The sequence below is a fragment of the Equus caballus genome, chromosome 17, assembly GCF_041296265.1.
Source record: "Equus caballus isolate H_3958 breed thoroughbred chromosome 17, TB-T2T, whole genome shotgun sequence".
Taxonomy (NCBI): domain Eukaryota; kingdom Metazoa; phylum Chordata; class Mammalia; order Perissodactyla; family Equidae; genus Equus; species Equus caballus.
Window position 1 is genome coordinate 58929448 of NC_091700.1, and position 13657 is coordinate 58943104.

General features: G+C 33.2%; 1 long non-coding RNA gene across 1 annotated transcript in view; it reads right to left on the minus strand.

Annotated features, from left to right (window-relative positions):
• Positions 1 to 10019: 10019 nt before the first annotated feature.
• LOC138918467 (uncharacterized) overlaps positions 10020 to 13657 on the minus strand; it is a 115155-nt gene continuing 111517 nt past the window's right edge. The window contains exons 6-7 of the long non-coding RNA XR_011427870.1: positions 11035 to 11099; positions 10020 to 10388 (exon numbers count right to left, since the gene is read on the minus strand). This is a non-coding gene — a long non-coding RNA (uncharacterized lncRNA). The remainder of the gene's footprint in view (positions 10389 to 11034; positions 11100 to 13657) is intronic.

The window sequence follows — 13657 nt, forward strand, 5'->3', positions numbered from 1 at the left end:
GTAACTAGTAGAAGCTAACAGCTGGCGGTGACACTAATAGAGAGACAAAAGCTAGAAGGTAAACAGGAAGATGAGGGAAAGAGAGTCAAAGCGAGCTCAGCTGGAATCACTGTCATAAGAGAGGGAGGAGAGAGATGATCAGGTTGATTGTGAGCAGGCCCAAGGCTGGGCCTTCTGACTAGCAATATTAGAGGCTGTACAGTGCCGAAGAATTGACTTCGCTGACATAGTTCAGACAAGTTGGTAAACAAATACATATGCAGGGAAGCAAATAACCACAACAAGCCCTGGAGATAGGGGGCTCAGTGTCCAGGGTTCCTGCAATATGAGTTGCTACATTATATTGGCTAAAATCTCGAATTTTCCACACACGAAAAATACAAGACATGAAAAGAAACAGGGAAGTACAATCCATACACAGGAGAGAAAAAGAAGGCAACATAAACTGGCTGAGAGGGCTTAGGAGAAAAATTTCAAAGCTTCCATTATAAATGCGTTCAGAGAACTAATGAAAAGTGTGCTTAAAGAATTAAAGGAAGGTATCATGACAGTGTCTCATCAAATAGAGAATATAAATAATGAGAAAGAAATTATAAAAAAAGTTGTATGTTATTGTATATATACATTGCAAAATTTTGATAAGTAGAGTTTTTGTTTGCATGGAAAAATATTTTTAACATAACTCTGGTTCATCAAACTTTATGGTCCTATCAACAATGATAATATAAACTCATTTTATCTTGTGTTGATAAATAAATGAAAAGCAGTGGGATATATTGGAGTATATGAAGAAGCCATTTGGTTAAAATTCAGCCTGACCTTGTTTTTCCAAAAGGGCCTGATGTGGCCTATTGAACATGCATGGTACATCTGCTTTAAACATTGACTATGTCATAAAGACAAGACCGATGCACTTAAAGATAGGGATGTAGCTTCCTCCATATTGGCACTTCTTTAAGGATAAGCATGTCTTCCTGGAAACTAGGGATTGATTGCCAACCTGCTGTGCTCACCTGGTGACTTCTGACCTGCTGACCACCGGCCTGCTGTGCCAGCTAAGCATCTCCATGACAGTAGTAAAAGAGATATTCTTGTCGTATGTGATGTATGCTCTTTGTTTCAAGAAGGTATATAACCACTCTGTACACCCCACTTCTTTGGAGCCTTCCCTCCGTGGGGAAGGAAAGCCCTGGGCTAGTCCTTAGGTCTGGCTCATAATAAACTCACCTCAACTTTGATTTATAGATTTATTATAGATTATTTTTGCATTGACAGTGTTGAACTTTTAAACTAAATTTATGGTAGAGCCAGAAGAAGTTCAGCTATTTCACTTTGGTAAAATGTATCTCCAAAAGTTTTACTTTGATTATTTGAACTGGATTTGAAAAACAGAAATTATTTTGATTGCAGTTAACTGAGTTTCTACCTGAAGAGACAGGCAACAGGGAGATGAAGAGTGAAACAAAAGAGAGAAATTCTAAGTCTAGGCATATGGACAATCCTCACAGCTTTAATAATTAAGAATAACAGTCTCCTGAGTCATTTCACAGCCCTAGTACCACAAGAAACCCAAGCACCAGAATCAGTCTTTGCACTGAAAGCTACCTATCAATGGATTTTCATGGATTAGTAATCCAAGAAGTCCAGACACATAGCTAAAAATCACAGTATTTTACAAATAAAAGTTTTGATTGCATTATACAGACTCTCAAAAGTAGCAGAGAAAAGCTTTGGTTTTAAAAAAAAAAGGGACATTTAGTGAAAAGGCTCAAAAAGCAAAGTCTCCAGGTACAGAACTTAATGACCAGAAAAGGAAAAGTCACACAGCTAGTGAGAACCACGTAATTCTAGCATGTAAAAGTATAGAGAATGAATGCTGACACAAGATGCACAATGAGAAATTGAAAAGGCTCCACTCACAAACAGTAATATACATCAGTGTATTGATGACATGTCACCTGAAGCAGAAGAAGTTTCATGTAATAAGCTCAAAACATCTTCTCTATCCAGGTTGATGAGTCAACAGATTTAAATGCCATGCTGTAGTATTTATCAGATTTGTAAATGGTGGTGAAATTCAATACAACATAGTATGCCCCAAATAACTGCCTGAAACATGCGAATACCAAGATATATTTAATGGTTTGTTTTCCCATCTGGAAACAAATTGTCTGTCTTGGAATTACTCTGTTTGTATCTATAAGGATGACGGCTTCATGAGAGGTTTTGCCTCCCTTATAAGAAAAGAGACTACTGACTTTATTATACTACTTTTTTCACAGTGAGATGCATGTCAAAATTTCTCATAGTTGAAAAGAAATAGTTCTCGATAATGCCTAAAATGGTTAAATTTATTTTAAAAATATTTCACTCAAGAATGTTTAAAGAAAACTGTGTGAAAATCTGAATAAACAGAACCTGTCTCCTGCTACATGTAGACATCAGAGGCTCGTCAGAGGAGGAGGCCTCAAGAAATTCTTAAGGTGTTCATGTTGAAAGGTGAATGGTAGGAGTAATTTCATGAAAATTATAGGCCATACTTTGAAGATAAAGCATAGCTGGAGAAGCAAGCTTAATTAGCAGATATTTTATATAGCACTTCAACTATTTGTATAGGGTCAACAAAAAACCCCAGCAAAAACATTTTGCTGCGGTTTCCAACTTCCACATTTGTGAACAACATTTTTCTTCTTTATCAGGCACGAAAGTAAAAAATAGAAATCAACTCATTTAAGTTGAAAATGAATCTGTTTATGTTTATCTAAGCCAAGACTCAGAATCAAGTGTTATGTGTCAAAAACAAGCGCAAGTTTCCCATTAAAGAAGTAAATTTCATGTTTAATTTTAGTTTTCAAAAATAACACTTTTTTTTACTAACATAGACTCCTAAAAATGTGAAGAAACTGATATGTTTTCAACTTTAAGTCATATTTATTAGTAGTTTTACTATAAAGAAAGCAATATGGATAATAATCATAACTAAGGTAAAATTTTGGAGTTGGGCAGACCTAGTTGATCTGAATAGTGATAGACAATGTCAGGAATGTTTATTAGTAAAGATCAGGATAAGATTTCTTAAAGTTGTTTGTTGATTAGAAGATTTTTGAATCAAATTCATTTTAGTAGTATTAATGCCAGGTATTGCCTTCATTTGAATTTTTTTAGGATTTGGCGAGTGGGGATATATCCATAATTCTTTAAAGTCGCTCCACTAACAATAACTTGGAAAAAATAAATTATAGACTCAGAGCGATGAAACATCTGGTAACGTATAGACCCAAGGATGATATTAGTATCAGTAAGGGGAATATGATAGGTAATGTCAAAACTGTATAACTATAAACCATAGAAATGAAAATTAAGACAAAAAAGAATAAGATATCAATTGACAATGTGACAATTAGGGTTTTTAGACATCTAGGAGAATCTTGCTTTCTTTTCTGACCTTGGGTCAACAGAACATCTGACGACTGTCTACTCACGAAGGCTTCCTGAAGAACCCTGGTTTAATATCTTTTAATAGGTATAAGTATCCAGTTGTTGTCATTTGAAAACGGGTGACATTTTCTTGGAAAACATGTATCCACAGATCAATTCCTTTTCATTTTGTTATCGTACAGGAACATCAAGTGTACTCGGTAAGTTCTTTTTCAGTGATGCTAAAAAGCTCAGACTTTTGCTGCTGTGTTTTCTAGAATACAAAATTACCCAGTTTTAGTTTACATAGGCGTGGATTGGTTGGTTCGTGAGAATGGGCAGTCTGTTGTTCTTGATGACAAAATGTAAAGTTCTGAATATTCTTATAGTTTTAAGCTAAATAACAATGTACGAGTTGTGTGGGTGGAAATATTCCTTGTAGTCTGTTGGCCATCCCTCCCCAGGGACACAGTCTATGACATCCGGAGGAGGGAAAGTGCAGGTGCATTAGAGATAAAGGAAGTGCTGGCTGTGAGAGTTGCAGGAAGCCTGCAAGTTCAACTACATTTAATTATAGTGTTTTTTATTTGTTTAACCTTTCCAAAAGATTGTAGGTCAAGAGGCCAGTCTTTTACTGATTTGTCATGTGCAATTTTAGATTTATAAACTTTACTTAGAAGATTTTCCTTCCTTCTTCTGTTCATCCCTTTCCTAATTTGGAAGGTTCTTATGAAGTTAAACATACTCTCACCACGCAGCTCAGCAATTGGTGCCCAGGTCAGCAATGTGAGTAACTGACTGAGCAAAGCATTGAGCAAATATTTTGGAGAGATGATTTCTATATCTCGATTGTGATGATACACAATTAGTATATGCACAGACGTATAAATTTATCAAAACCCATAAAATAAGTGGATTTTATTGTGTATAAATAATATTTCAATAACGTTTATTTTATAAAATGATGCTGTGAGAGTTAATTAAAACTTTTCTCCACTTTTTTCCAGTGATCAATAAAATATTGAAATTAAGAACCCAAAGCAGTCATCTTCTTGTCTAATCTACATTGTTCCCAGATAATTCTCCTGATCTTTAGAATTTTTAACCTTGGAAACTAGTATTAAACATTAGAAAGAAGGAAAAATTGATGCCATTTTTGCAAGGCTTTTTATTATTATTATAATAACTTTTCAATATTTTTGTTGTTTTTTTGGTGAGGAATATTGGCCCTGAGCTAACTTTTATTGCCAATCTTCCTCTTTTTGCTCGAGGAGAATTATTGCTGAACTAACATCTGTGCCAATCTTCCTCTATTTTGTATGTGGGATGCCACCACAGCATGGCTTGATGAGCAGTATGTAGATCGACACATGGGATCTGAACCTGCAAACCTCAGGCCACCGAAGCAGAGCACGTGAACTTAACCACTACTGCCACCAGGCCAGCCCCTAACTTTTCATTATTTTAAAGTGATTTGCATAATAGAATGGTAAGTTTGTCAAAACGTACTGGCAGAGGGAGAATTTTAACATGCCATCTATAAATTGTTAGCTCTAAAAAAAATATGCAACTTTTGGAGAGATCTCCTTTTAATGTTTGGAAACCTTTGGTTACATTAGAATTAAACCACTTTGATTAATTCCTTCTTTTGTTTATATATTCAGCAAATACTTTTAAGTCCTAAGGCAGACATAGGTGCTGTACTTATGAAGCAGTCTTTCTAGTAGGTGGCAGATATTAAGTTAATGACGCTATAATTAAAATTTGTGATGAAAGCTGCTAAAGAAAAAAAATAAAGTGCAAAGAGAACATATTACAGGAAATTTTAATATAGGTTGAAAAGCTCTGCTGAGAAAGTGATTTTTTAGCTAAGCCACAAATAATATGTATGGATTCATAAACTGCTTTTTAACACACAATATGAACTAAAAATGTGTCCATTTTGCCAAAAGATGACTTCTGAAACTAGTGCGTGCTGAATGTTTAAATAATTTGTATCTATTCTTATTTGAACAGGCATTTTTTACATTTCACTGAATTTTAAGATAGCTTCAAATGGCTTTTTTGGCTGAATTACACTAACTTGTGTGCACTGATACCATAGCTAGTGCTATTTTATGGAGGGATGACACCAGAATGCTATTTTGAAATCTCCTTCTAGAAAATAGACATTATAATGGAATTTTGGAAATGTATTATTTCATATCAATTGTAATGCTATATTATTAAACACATTTTACAATCAACTAAATGAATAAAATCAAATAATAATATGTTGTATGTTTGCATTGTATCACTTCCCTATATAAAAATGAAAATACATTTTCACAGAAGCTTTTAAACGATTCACCTTGGTGTGGCAGGAGTCCGGCTTGTTTCACTGTTGTTATCATTGGGGGAATCTCAAGAGAGAGAAGCGGCAGATTTAGTATTAATTACTTTGTGATATCACAAACATATGGTAATTTCATTATGGAATTATTCTCATGACCCACATCATGAAGTGTGGGCCAACATTCATTTCAACAGAGATTGGGGTTATGCTGAGCCTATGATCAAGATGAGGAGTTTCTTATCATAATACTTCCTTGTTTGATTTCAGGAGAACATAAATGTGCTGGGAAATAAATTACAAGCAAGTAAACTCTGAACCAAAATGCTAATATTTTGTTAGGTTTCAAAAAATAAACTCTTCCCTCTATTAAATTAAAATAATAAATTCTAAACTCATATTTGCATTATAGTTAGGGTTTCTGGGCAATGTGAAATGTTTCAGAATTATAATAAGAATATTTATATTTACTACTTAACAAATAATATTAATCATATTGTACTTTGGTTGTTAATTTTCTAATCTTCATCTAGAATTTTTTAGGTCCAGGAACTTTTTGTCTGACAGTGTTGGCCACAAAGTAAGTGAGAGATAAATGTTTATTTCTTCAATTTTTTCCCAGCAAATTCTTTGGAGGCTCATATTGATCAGCAAATATGCTTCTGATGAATTGCATTTAAATTTTAATAAAGAAACTATATGAATCACTATTTCAATCATTAGGCATTGGAATAAATTTTTCTCTGACTACTCCTGGGAAAGAGAGGCAAAGATAAAGGAATTGGAACCAAGACAGAAGGAAATAAAGAGGCTTTAATATATCATATTCAATTTGCACCCACATCATATGCTTCATCATTACCCAAGTAAAATCAACCATAGCACATGTAAAACCTTCACATTTTATATCGTCTCCCATTGATTTTCTCTAATGTGATCTAGATATTAATTGAAATGAATTTTATGGGATTGAAAATATGGGAAAGCCAAAGGGAAGGACTGTGTGATAGTTTCAACTCTTTGACCACAATTAGAGAGAAAAAAAAGGAGAATTCATATTTTAAGAAATATTCTGTAAATTGTCATAAATAATTATTTCCTCCTTTATAAAAGTTTTAATTTTATAATATGGTATGCAAAAATTCAAATTCTTACGTGTCAGAACTAAATTTATATCATCCTTCAGTAAATGATGCAATATTTTCAGATCTCTTTTATCATAGATTTCTCCTAACATGTTATGCACCTTGGCTTAAGTCCTGGTCCTTTTGTGCCTCTAGTAGATATGGAAATGGAGAGGGATCAATCAGAGGCTCCTTTGTAGCACATATTGTCTAGGAGCAGATCCAGTGCCTGAGAAAAAGTGCATATTACCTGGGACCCTGCTTCTCTAAATGTCAGCTGTTGAAAGCCCTGTAGTAACTGCCACCACAGGTTTTCCTACAGACCTTTTCTCCCCTTGCATATATCTAACATCTCCACAGTCTCTCCTTCTATCCTATTTTTGATTCATACATATGGACATTTCTAAATTTCCTTGAACGTCTTTCCCCTGGTAAATACAGGGTCATATATCCAGAGAAACATAGTAAACAAGGAAGAATATAAGAAATTATAAATTTTAATCATCTAAAACAAAAGTAATTAAAATATAATTAGAACATAAGTTGAATTTGATGCTATCTCTGTCATTTCTTAGGATCCATCAATTTTACCTGTTAGTCTCACTCATCTTAAAGATCATACCTCTTTGAAAGTCTCACATACCCATTTTATTCCTAGTGAGAGCTCCAGGGAAAGTCAAATTAATTCATGTTTCTGTGAACATTCCAGGCTGTCATTAGTTCAAGTGTCTTTTTTTTATGCACCGAGGGGAACCATAATATCGTGTTTGTTAACAGTGGAAAGAATACAATAGTTCCAAACAAGACATCTAGTTTTGCCAAAGTGGATAATTACTAATTCCAATGTTTCCTCATTGTCTAGCTGTTTGATTTTTTTGTTCCACAAGAACATTTCTTAACTTTTATATTCTTACCTTGTTTCTCTAGTAAAATGTCAAAAATAGATATAGATAAAGAAATGTCATAATTATACCTTATGAAATGAGCAAATTTTGACCTACATAAATCTCTTAGAATATAATGAGGAATTACTAAATTTGTGTCAGAATTTTGTTATATACCAGTTGCTCTGGGTATGTTGTTTGTTCAGTAGAAAGTGAGCACCTAAGGGACAAGAACCAGACTCCATTGTCCTACTTTTTAAGTATATAATTAATTAATCCTGGTGACAGGCCTCTCCTGGGGGAGTCTGTCTGCAGCACTTACTAATCATTCTCATACAAACTTCTGCTGCTTAATTTACTCAAGTCAATGTCAAGAGAGATGGGCAAAGAGGGTTTTAATCTCTTTTTAACTGTCATGTAACACAACAGAATAAGCTCTATTGTCTGTTTTATAAGAGTGTGATAAAATATACATCGTATGGAAGAATATTCTTCTTTTCTCTCAGGGTAAATTTTCTTGAATTACACACACACACACACACACACGTAACCAACCATTAACCAATATGTATGAACTAGCCTGCCCTCTGAAATTGTATTTATCAAATATACCAATGGTTGTCTTCATAATTTGGAAGATTCTCAGTAGTGTCAGTTAGATAAGGATTCATAACTCCACAAAGTCTTATCCATTATATTTGGAGATGAAACCAGCTGTCATGTATGACTGATATAACATAATTTTTTAAAGTTTTAACTATATGTGTACAGTGACTAATATAGAGAGGTCTTCACTTTTGTCAACCAAGTTGCTAAGGAGTTCAGAAGCTTTAAGTCTGTCAAAAGCACACTACTTCTTCCATAAAAGCTTGTCTTTATCTGTCTCAGTAAGTTGATGCATTTTAGGGAGTCCCCCAAATAAAATGGTAGGTAGTAAGAACTATGTTTATACACATTGGGCTGTGGAGGCAGATGACCCATTTTAAAATGATATTTCAACACATAATAGTGATGTGGTGGTGTGAAAGTTGCTTATTCAAAATCTGACTTAGTTTCTGTGTCTGTTAATGGAAAATTTCAAAAAGACTGTTTTAATTGCGTTATAAATAGAGTTAGCTTTTATTAAAGAACCACTGTCACAGTAACATCAGTGGAAAATACCTGAGTTAACGTAGAAAATTTAATTCTTAAAGGATAGTTTTATATATATATATACATATATATGCACACCCATATTTATATATATATACTCACCACATATTTATATATATATACATGCACACACATATTTCTTGAGGAAGAGTGTCCCTGAGCTAACATCTGTGCCAATCTTCCTCTATTTTGTATGTGAGATGCTGCCACAGCATGGCTTGATGAGCAGCGTGTAGATCTGCGCCCAGGATACAAACCCACGAACCCCAGGCCATCAAGGTGGAGTGTGTAAACTTAACCACCATGCCAGCCAGCCAGCCCTGAGGATAGTTATATTTTTACCTTTAATTTGATATATATAATCATTATCCAACTATTATGAAAATCTCTTTGCTGATATATGGTTCTGCTTTTCCTAAAATTTCTCCTCTTCTTTCTGTTTTTCATCATCATTATTTTCAAAGGTGGCATACATTAACAAAATACTTTCAGTTTAAAAATTACTTTTGAATGCAAGATTTATTAATATAACGCATATTCACTATGCACATTTTTTATAATAGTTTTCTTAGTAGATGCCATGAATAAAGTGAGGATGAAGTACATGAGGCTTGTGCTCTGACAATAACACTGCACATATTAAATAAAACTAAGGGTTCAATACTGAATTAGAAGCTATAGATTAAACATGGAAAATAATTTACTATCTACTATTTCAATAAATTGTAGTCTTAATTACATAATAGAATATAGATAGTGAAAAATTTTTAATTCTTATTAATTAACTACTATTTATTTATTTTTCATCTCTTCACTAAGGCTGCAAATAAGGTGAGAAGAGAAAAATATGGTACAGACATAAGAGGAACAGCTTTGTTTTTCACATTGCTACATAAGCTTGTTAGCTAATGTTACTTTTAATCTTTTCCAGATTTTTAACCATTTTTTAGAAGATATTCAATTCAGGCCTGTAATCATATTTCAAGAGTTACATCTTACCATGTTATCAGCAATGCACCTGAAATTTGCTTCAGTACAATTTGAAATTTCAAGAACAAGTGTATTATTACCAGTTATTATTCTTTAGTCTTAAGAAATAGCAGAGCTGGGTTTGAGTTTTCTGCCTTCTTTATTTTCTGTTTCTATGTGGAGACGCAATTAAAATGGATGCGTTGGTATATAGTGGATATTTTTCTGTCATAAACACAAAGGAGATATTTTAAACACAACTGTGTCTCAATTAAACTTGCTCTTATATTGTTCACTATGATAAATTAAACACTTGAAAAATGAACTTATGGGGCCTGCCCCGTGGCCGAGTGGTTAAGTTCGTCTGCTGTGCTCTGGCAGCCCAGGATTTTGCTGGTTCGTATCCTGGGTGAGGACTTGGCACTGTTGGTCAGGCCATGCTGAGGCGGTGTCCCACATAGCACAACCAGAGGCGCTCACAACTAGAATCCACAACTATGTATTGGGGGGCTTTGGGGAAAAGAAGAAGAAAAAAATCAAAAACAAGATTGGCAACAGATGTTAGCTCAGGTGCCAACCTTTGAAAACAAAAGGGACTTATAAATTTATACTTAAATTCATGTATCAAGAATTATTGCATGGAATGTCTTAAATTTAGGAATCATTCCAGAACTACCTAAAGTTTTCAAAACACATAGAAGAGGATCATTAAATGTCATTAAAAAGATGCTGTAGCCAGTGGCTAGGGGTTTAGTTTTGAATTCAGCCTTGCCACTTATGACTTACGCCACACTACTCCAATTCTTGATTTTCTAATTTGGAAAATGGGTCACAAATAACTCCTAACGTTTTTGAGTGTTGTTTGAGTGTAATAAATGTAGGTAAGGTATAAAGCACTTAGCACCTGGCACATAGTAAGCACTCAATAAATAAGAACACCAAATACTAATGGCTATTTTATTGCGATAATAATTATGTGTTTGTAATGTTTTCTATTCAACTAATTCAAACTACCTTGAATAAAGTTGATAAAAAGTTGTTCTTTGAAAAACTGATCCCAATTACCCAGGACCTTTGATCTGTATATTCTTGCCATAATCTCTAGCACATCATATATTTATCCAAAATTTACTATTTCCTATAAGTGAATACATACCCATCTCTTGATAAATTTTGAGGTGTCCTCATTTCAGTTTTGATAAGATGAATTGTTTTTGTGATCTAGGATTTAATTAAAATATAATACTAAATGTTAAATACTGAAATCAATATATATTGGAAAAATCAGAGTATTACATATTATGTTTTTAATTTTTAAATTATGGTAAATAGCTCAGTTATGTTTTCCAAGTATTGGTATTGTCAGCAATTTCCACCATGGTAAGTCAGATGTAAATTGTAAGTGATTTTGCTTAATTATACAAATTAAATTAAAAATAAACAATTTTTGCATTGTTGACTCTATAATTTCTTGCTTTGATGTGTCTCTTCTACTCGAAGTATATATTTGTGATAGATAAAATTCATGAATAAGAGATTTAAAAAAAATACATATATTGATTAAAAAATAATTAGCATGTTAGAAATCAAGCCAAAGCACAAAACAGTGAATGCAGGTGGTTTGGGAACAGAAATAGTCAACTGGATTCTTCCATAGTTAAAAGTGCCACAAAATGTCCTTTATCAAGCTGAAAACTAATGAGATGGAAAGATATGGACACAAGCACTAGACAGAGAAGAAACAGCACAAAGGGAGACAGCAAGAAAAAGAAAAAGAAAAAGGAAAAAAAAATCATCATAGTCAAATTGGGACAACAACCAAATTTCCAAAGCAGATGAATAAATCTAATTCTAAAAACAAAATCCCAAAAACCCTCTAACTATAAATATATGTTAACTTCTAGTGAAACTGATTTTATAAAAAACTCTGACAGAGACTTTATAACAGCATGTTTAGGAGGCTAAATGTAACTGGGAATGGGGGGTTAGCTCCCATTGCCCCTCCCTCCGTCCCAATCCCCTGGGGACAGGAAAACCAAAAAACAAAATATCTGACCACATCTCCTTAATAGACGAAGAAGTTTCTATTAAATGTTTTCAGCAGGATTCACTTTTTCAATCTAGGTTGTTTATAGTCTACAAATCTAGAATTGACAGTCTGAGGAAGCAGCTTAAAACACTGGTTCTACTTACGTGATTTTCAGAATATAAATTGGAGTTGCTTTATAACTGAAATAACTTCCTTTCTTTGTGTCAAGGATGTACCACATGCATCATATATCTTGACCAGATGTATTGTAATGTAACAGGAAAGACCTGAGATACCCCATAATTACCTGTATCCTTTAAATTATTAATAAAGTTGGATCCTATTTAAGATTTTTGACTTTTGTATGTGTGGTTTGGTAATCACACAGTTATCTCAGTGATTAATAAAAGAATATCTTCCTTTACAATTAGCAATATACTATAAAACAAAGATAAATAGACATGAAAAAAGAAGAGGTATATTTTTCAAATTAAAAAATTAGCAAGTTTGGAATGAAAAGTAGAGCCCCGGAAACTAAATCTCCATGATGAGATAAACTTTTCCCTGACTATAGTTGAAAAGAGAATATGTGAGTTGAAGGATGATTCTCAGGTATTCTCATAGACCACAAGACGAAGAGAAAAAGAATTTATAATAAATGCATAAATTTGATATAAGGCATGTAGGATCGATTTTGAAGCAGTAATATATATCTAAAAGAAAGTATAGAAGGAAGCAATTGAGAGACTGGACTAGATTCAACTTACAATTTGCAGAATTGGAAAACAGACTAAGGTTGTGCCAGTCATCATCAATAATACATGCAGAAGACAGTTTAACATCTTCACTGTGCTGAAGGAAAATGTGTCTGCCCAGTATTTTATTTCTAATTAATAAATACTTTATAAAGAGATTGAAGTAAGAGAAATATAGTCTAATGTCCTAATGACAACATTAAAGTTTTTAGCTCTAAAAGACCTTGGGAAGACATCTTGATCGTATTCCAAATGGGAATTCTTTAGGGACCATAAAAATTCTCAGGAGAAATTGATTTATTTTTTATTTTATTCAAGGAAAGTAACTGAAGAGCTAGACATATAATAACAATGATAACAATAATAACCATAACCAAATAATAAATTATGATTTACACTGTATAGTTCACATACTTAAAATATATTAATTACTCTAAACTGAATTCCATCAATATACACGCTCATTGAAATAGACAAGATGCAGAAGGAATTATTGTTTGATTTTTCATCCATTTTAAGGGATAAAGTATATTTTGACATAGATATATTACAGAAAATATCATTTACTTATTATCGTATAGTTAGTAGATATGCCCTAAGATCTGCATTTTGTCAGCATATCTACAAATAAATATTTTAACAGAAAAAAAAAATCTACAGCAATGAAAAATGACCACAGTATCAAAAAATTAAGAATGTGATCGTGTAAGAGTTCTATTATATTGCAGAGGAGTCTGAAAGATTAGGGAAGATTTCACAGATCATCTTTTCTAACTGCATCTGGAAGTTGAGTTTGGTGTTTGCAAACATGTCAAAATGAATCAACGCTGCCTAGATCAACACGTTCTTGGCATAGCAATCTACATGCAAAAAGATGTAGATAAGTGTGAAAGGGTAGGGCTCACTTATGAGTGGCTACACTAAAATAATTTAATTAATCTTAGACTAAGTCTCATATTTAAAATTACTGGCTGTAAAATTTTGGAGAAATTGAC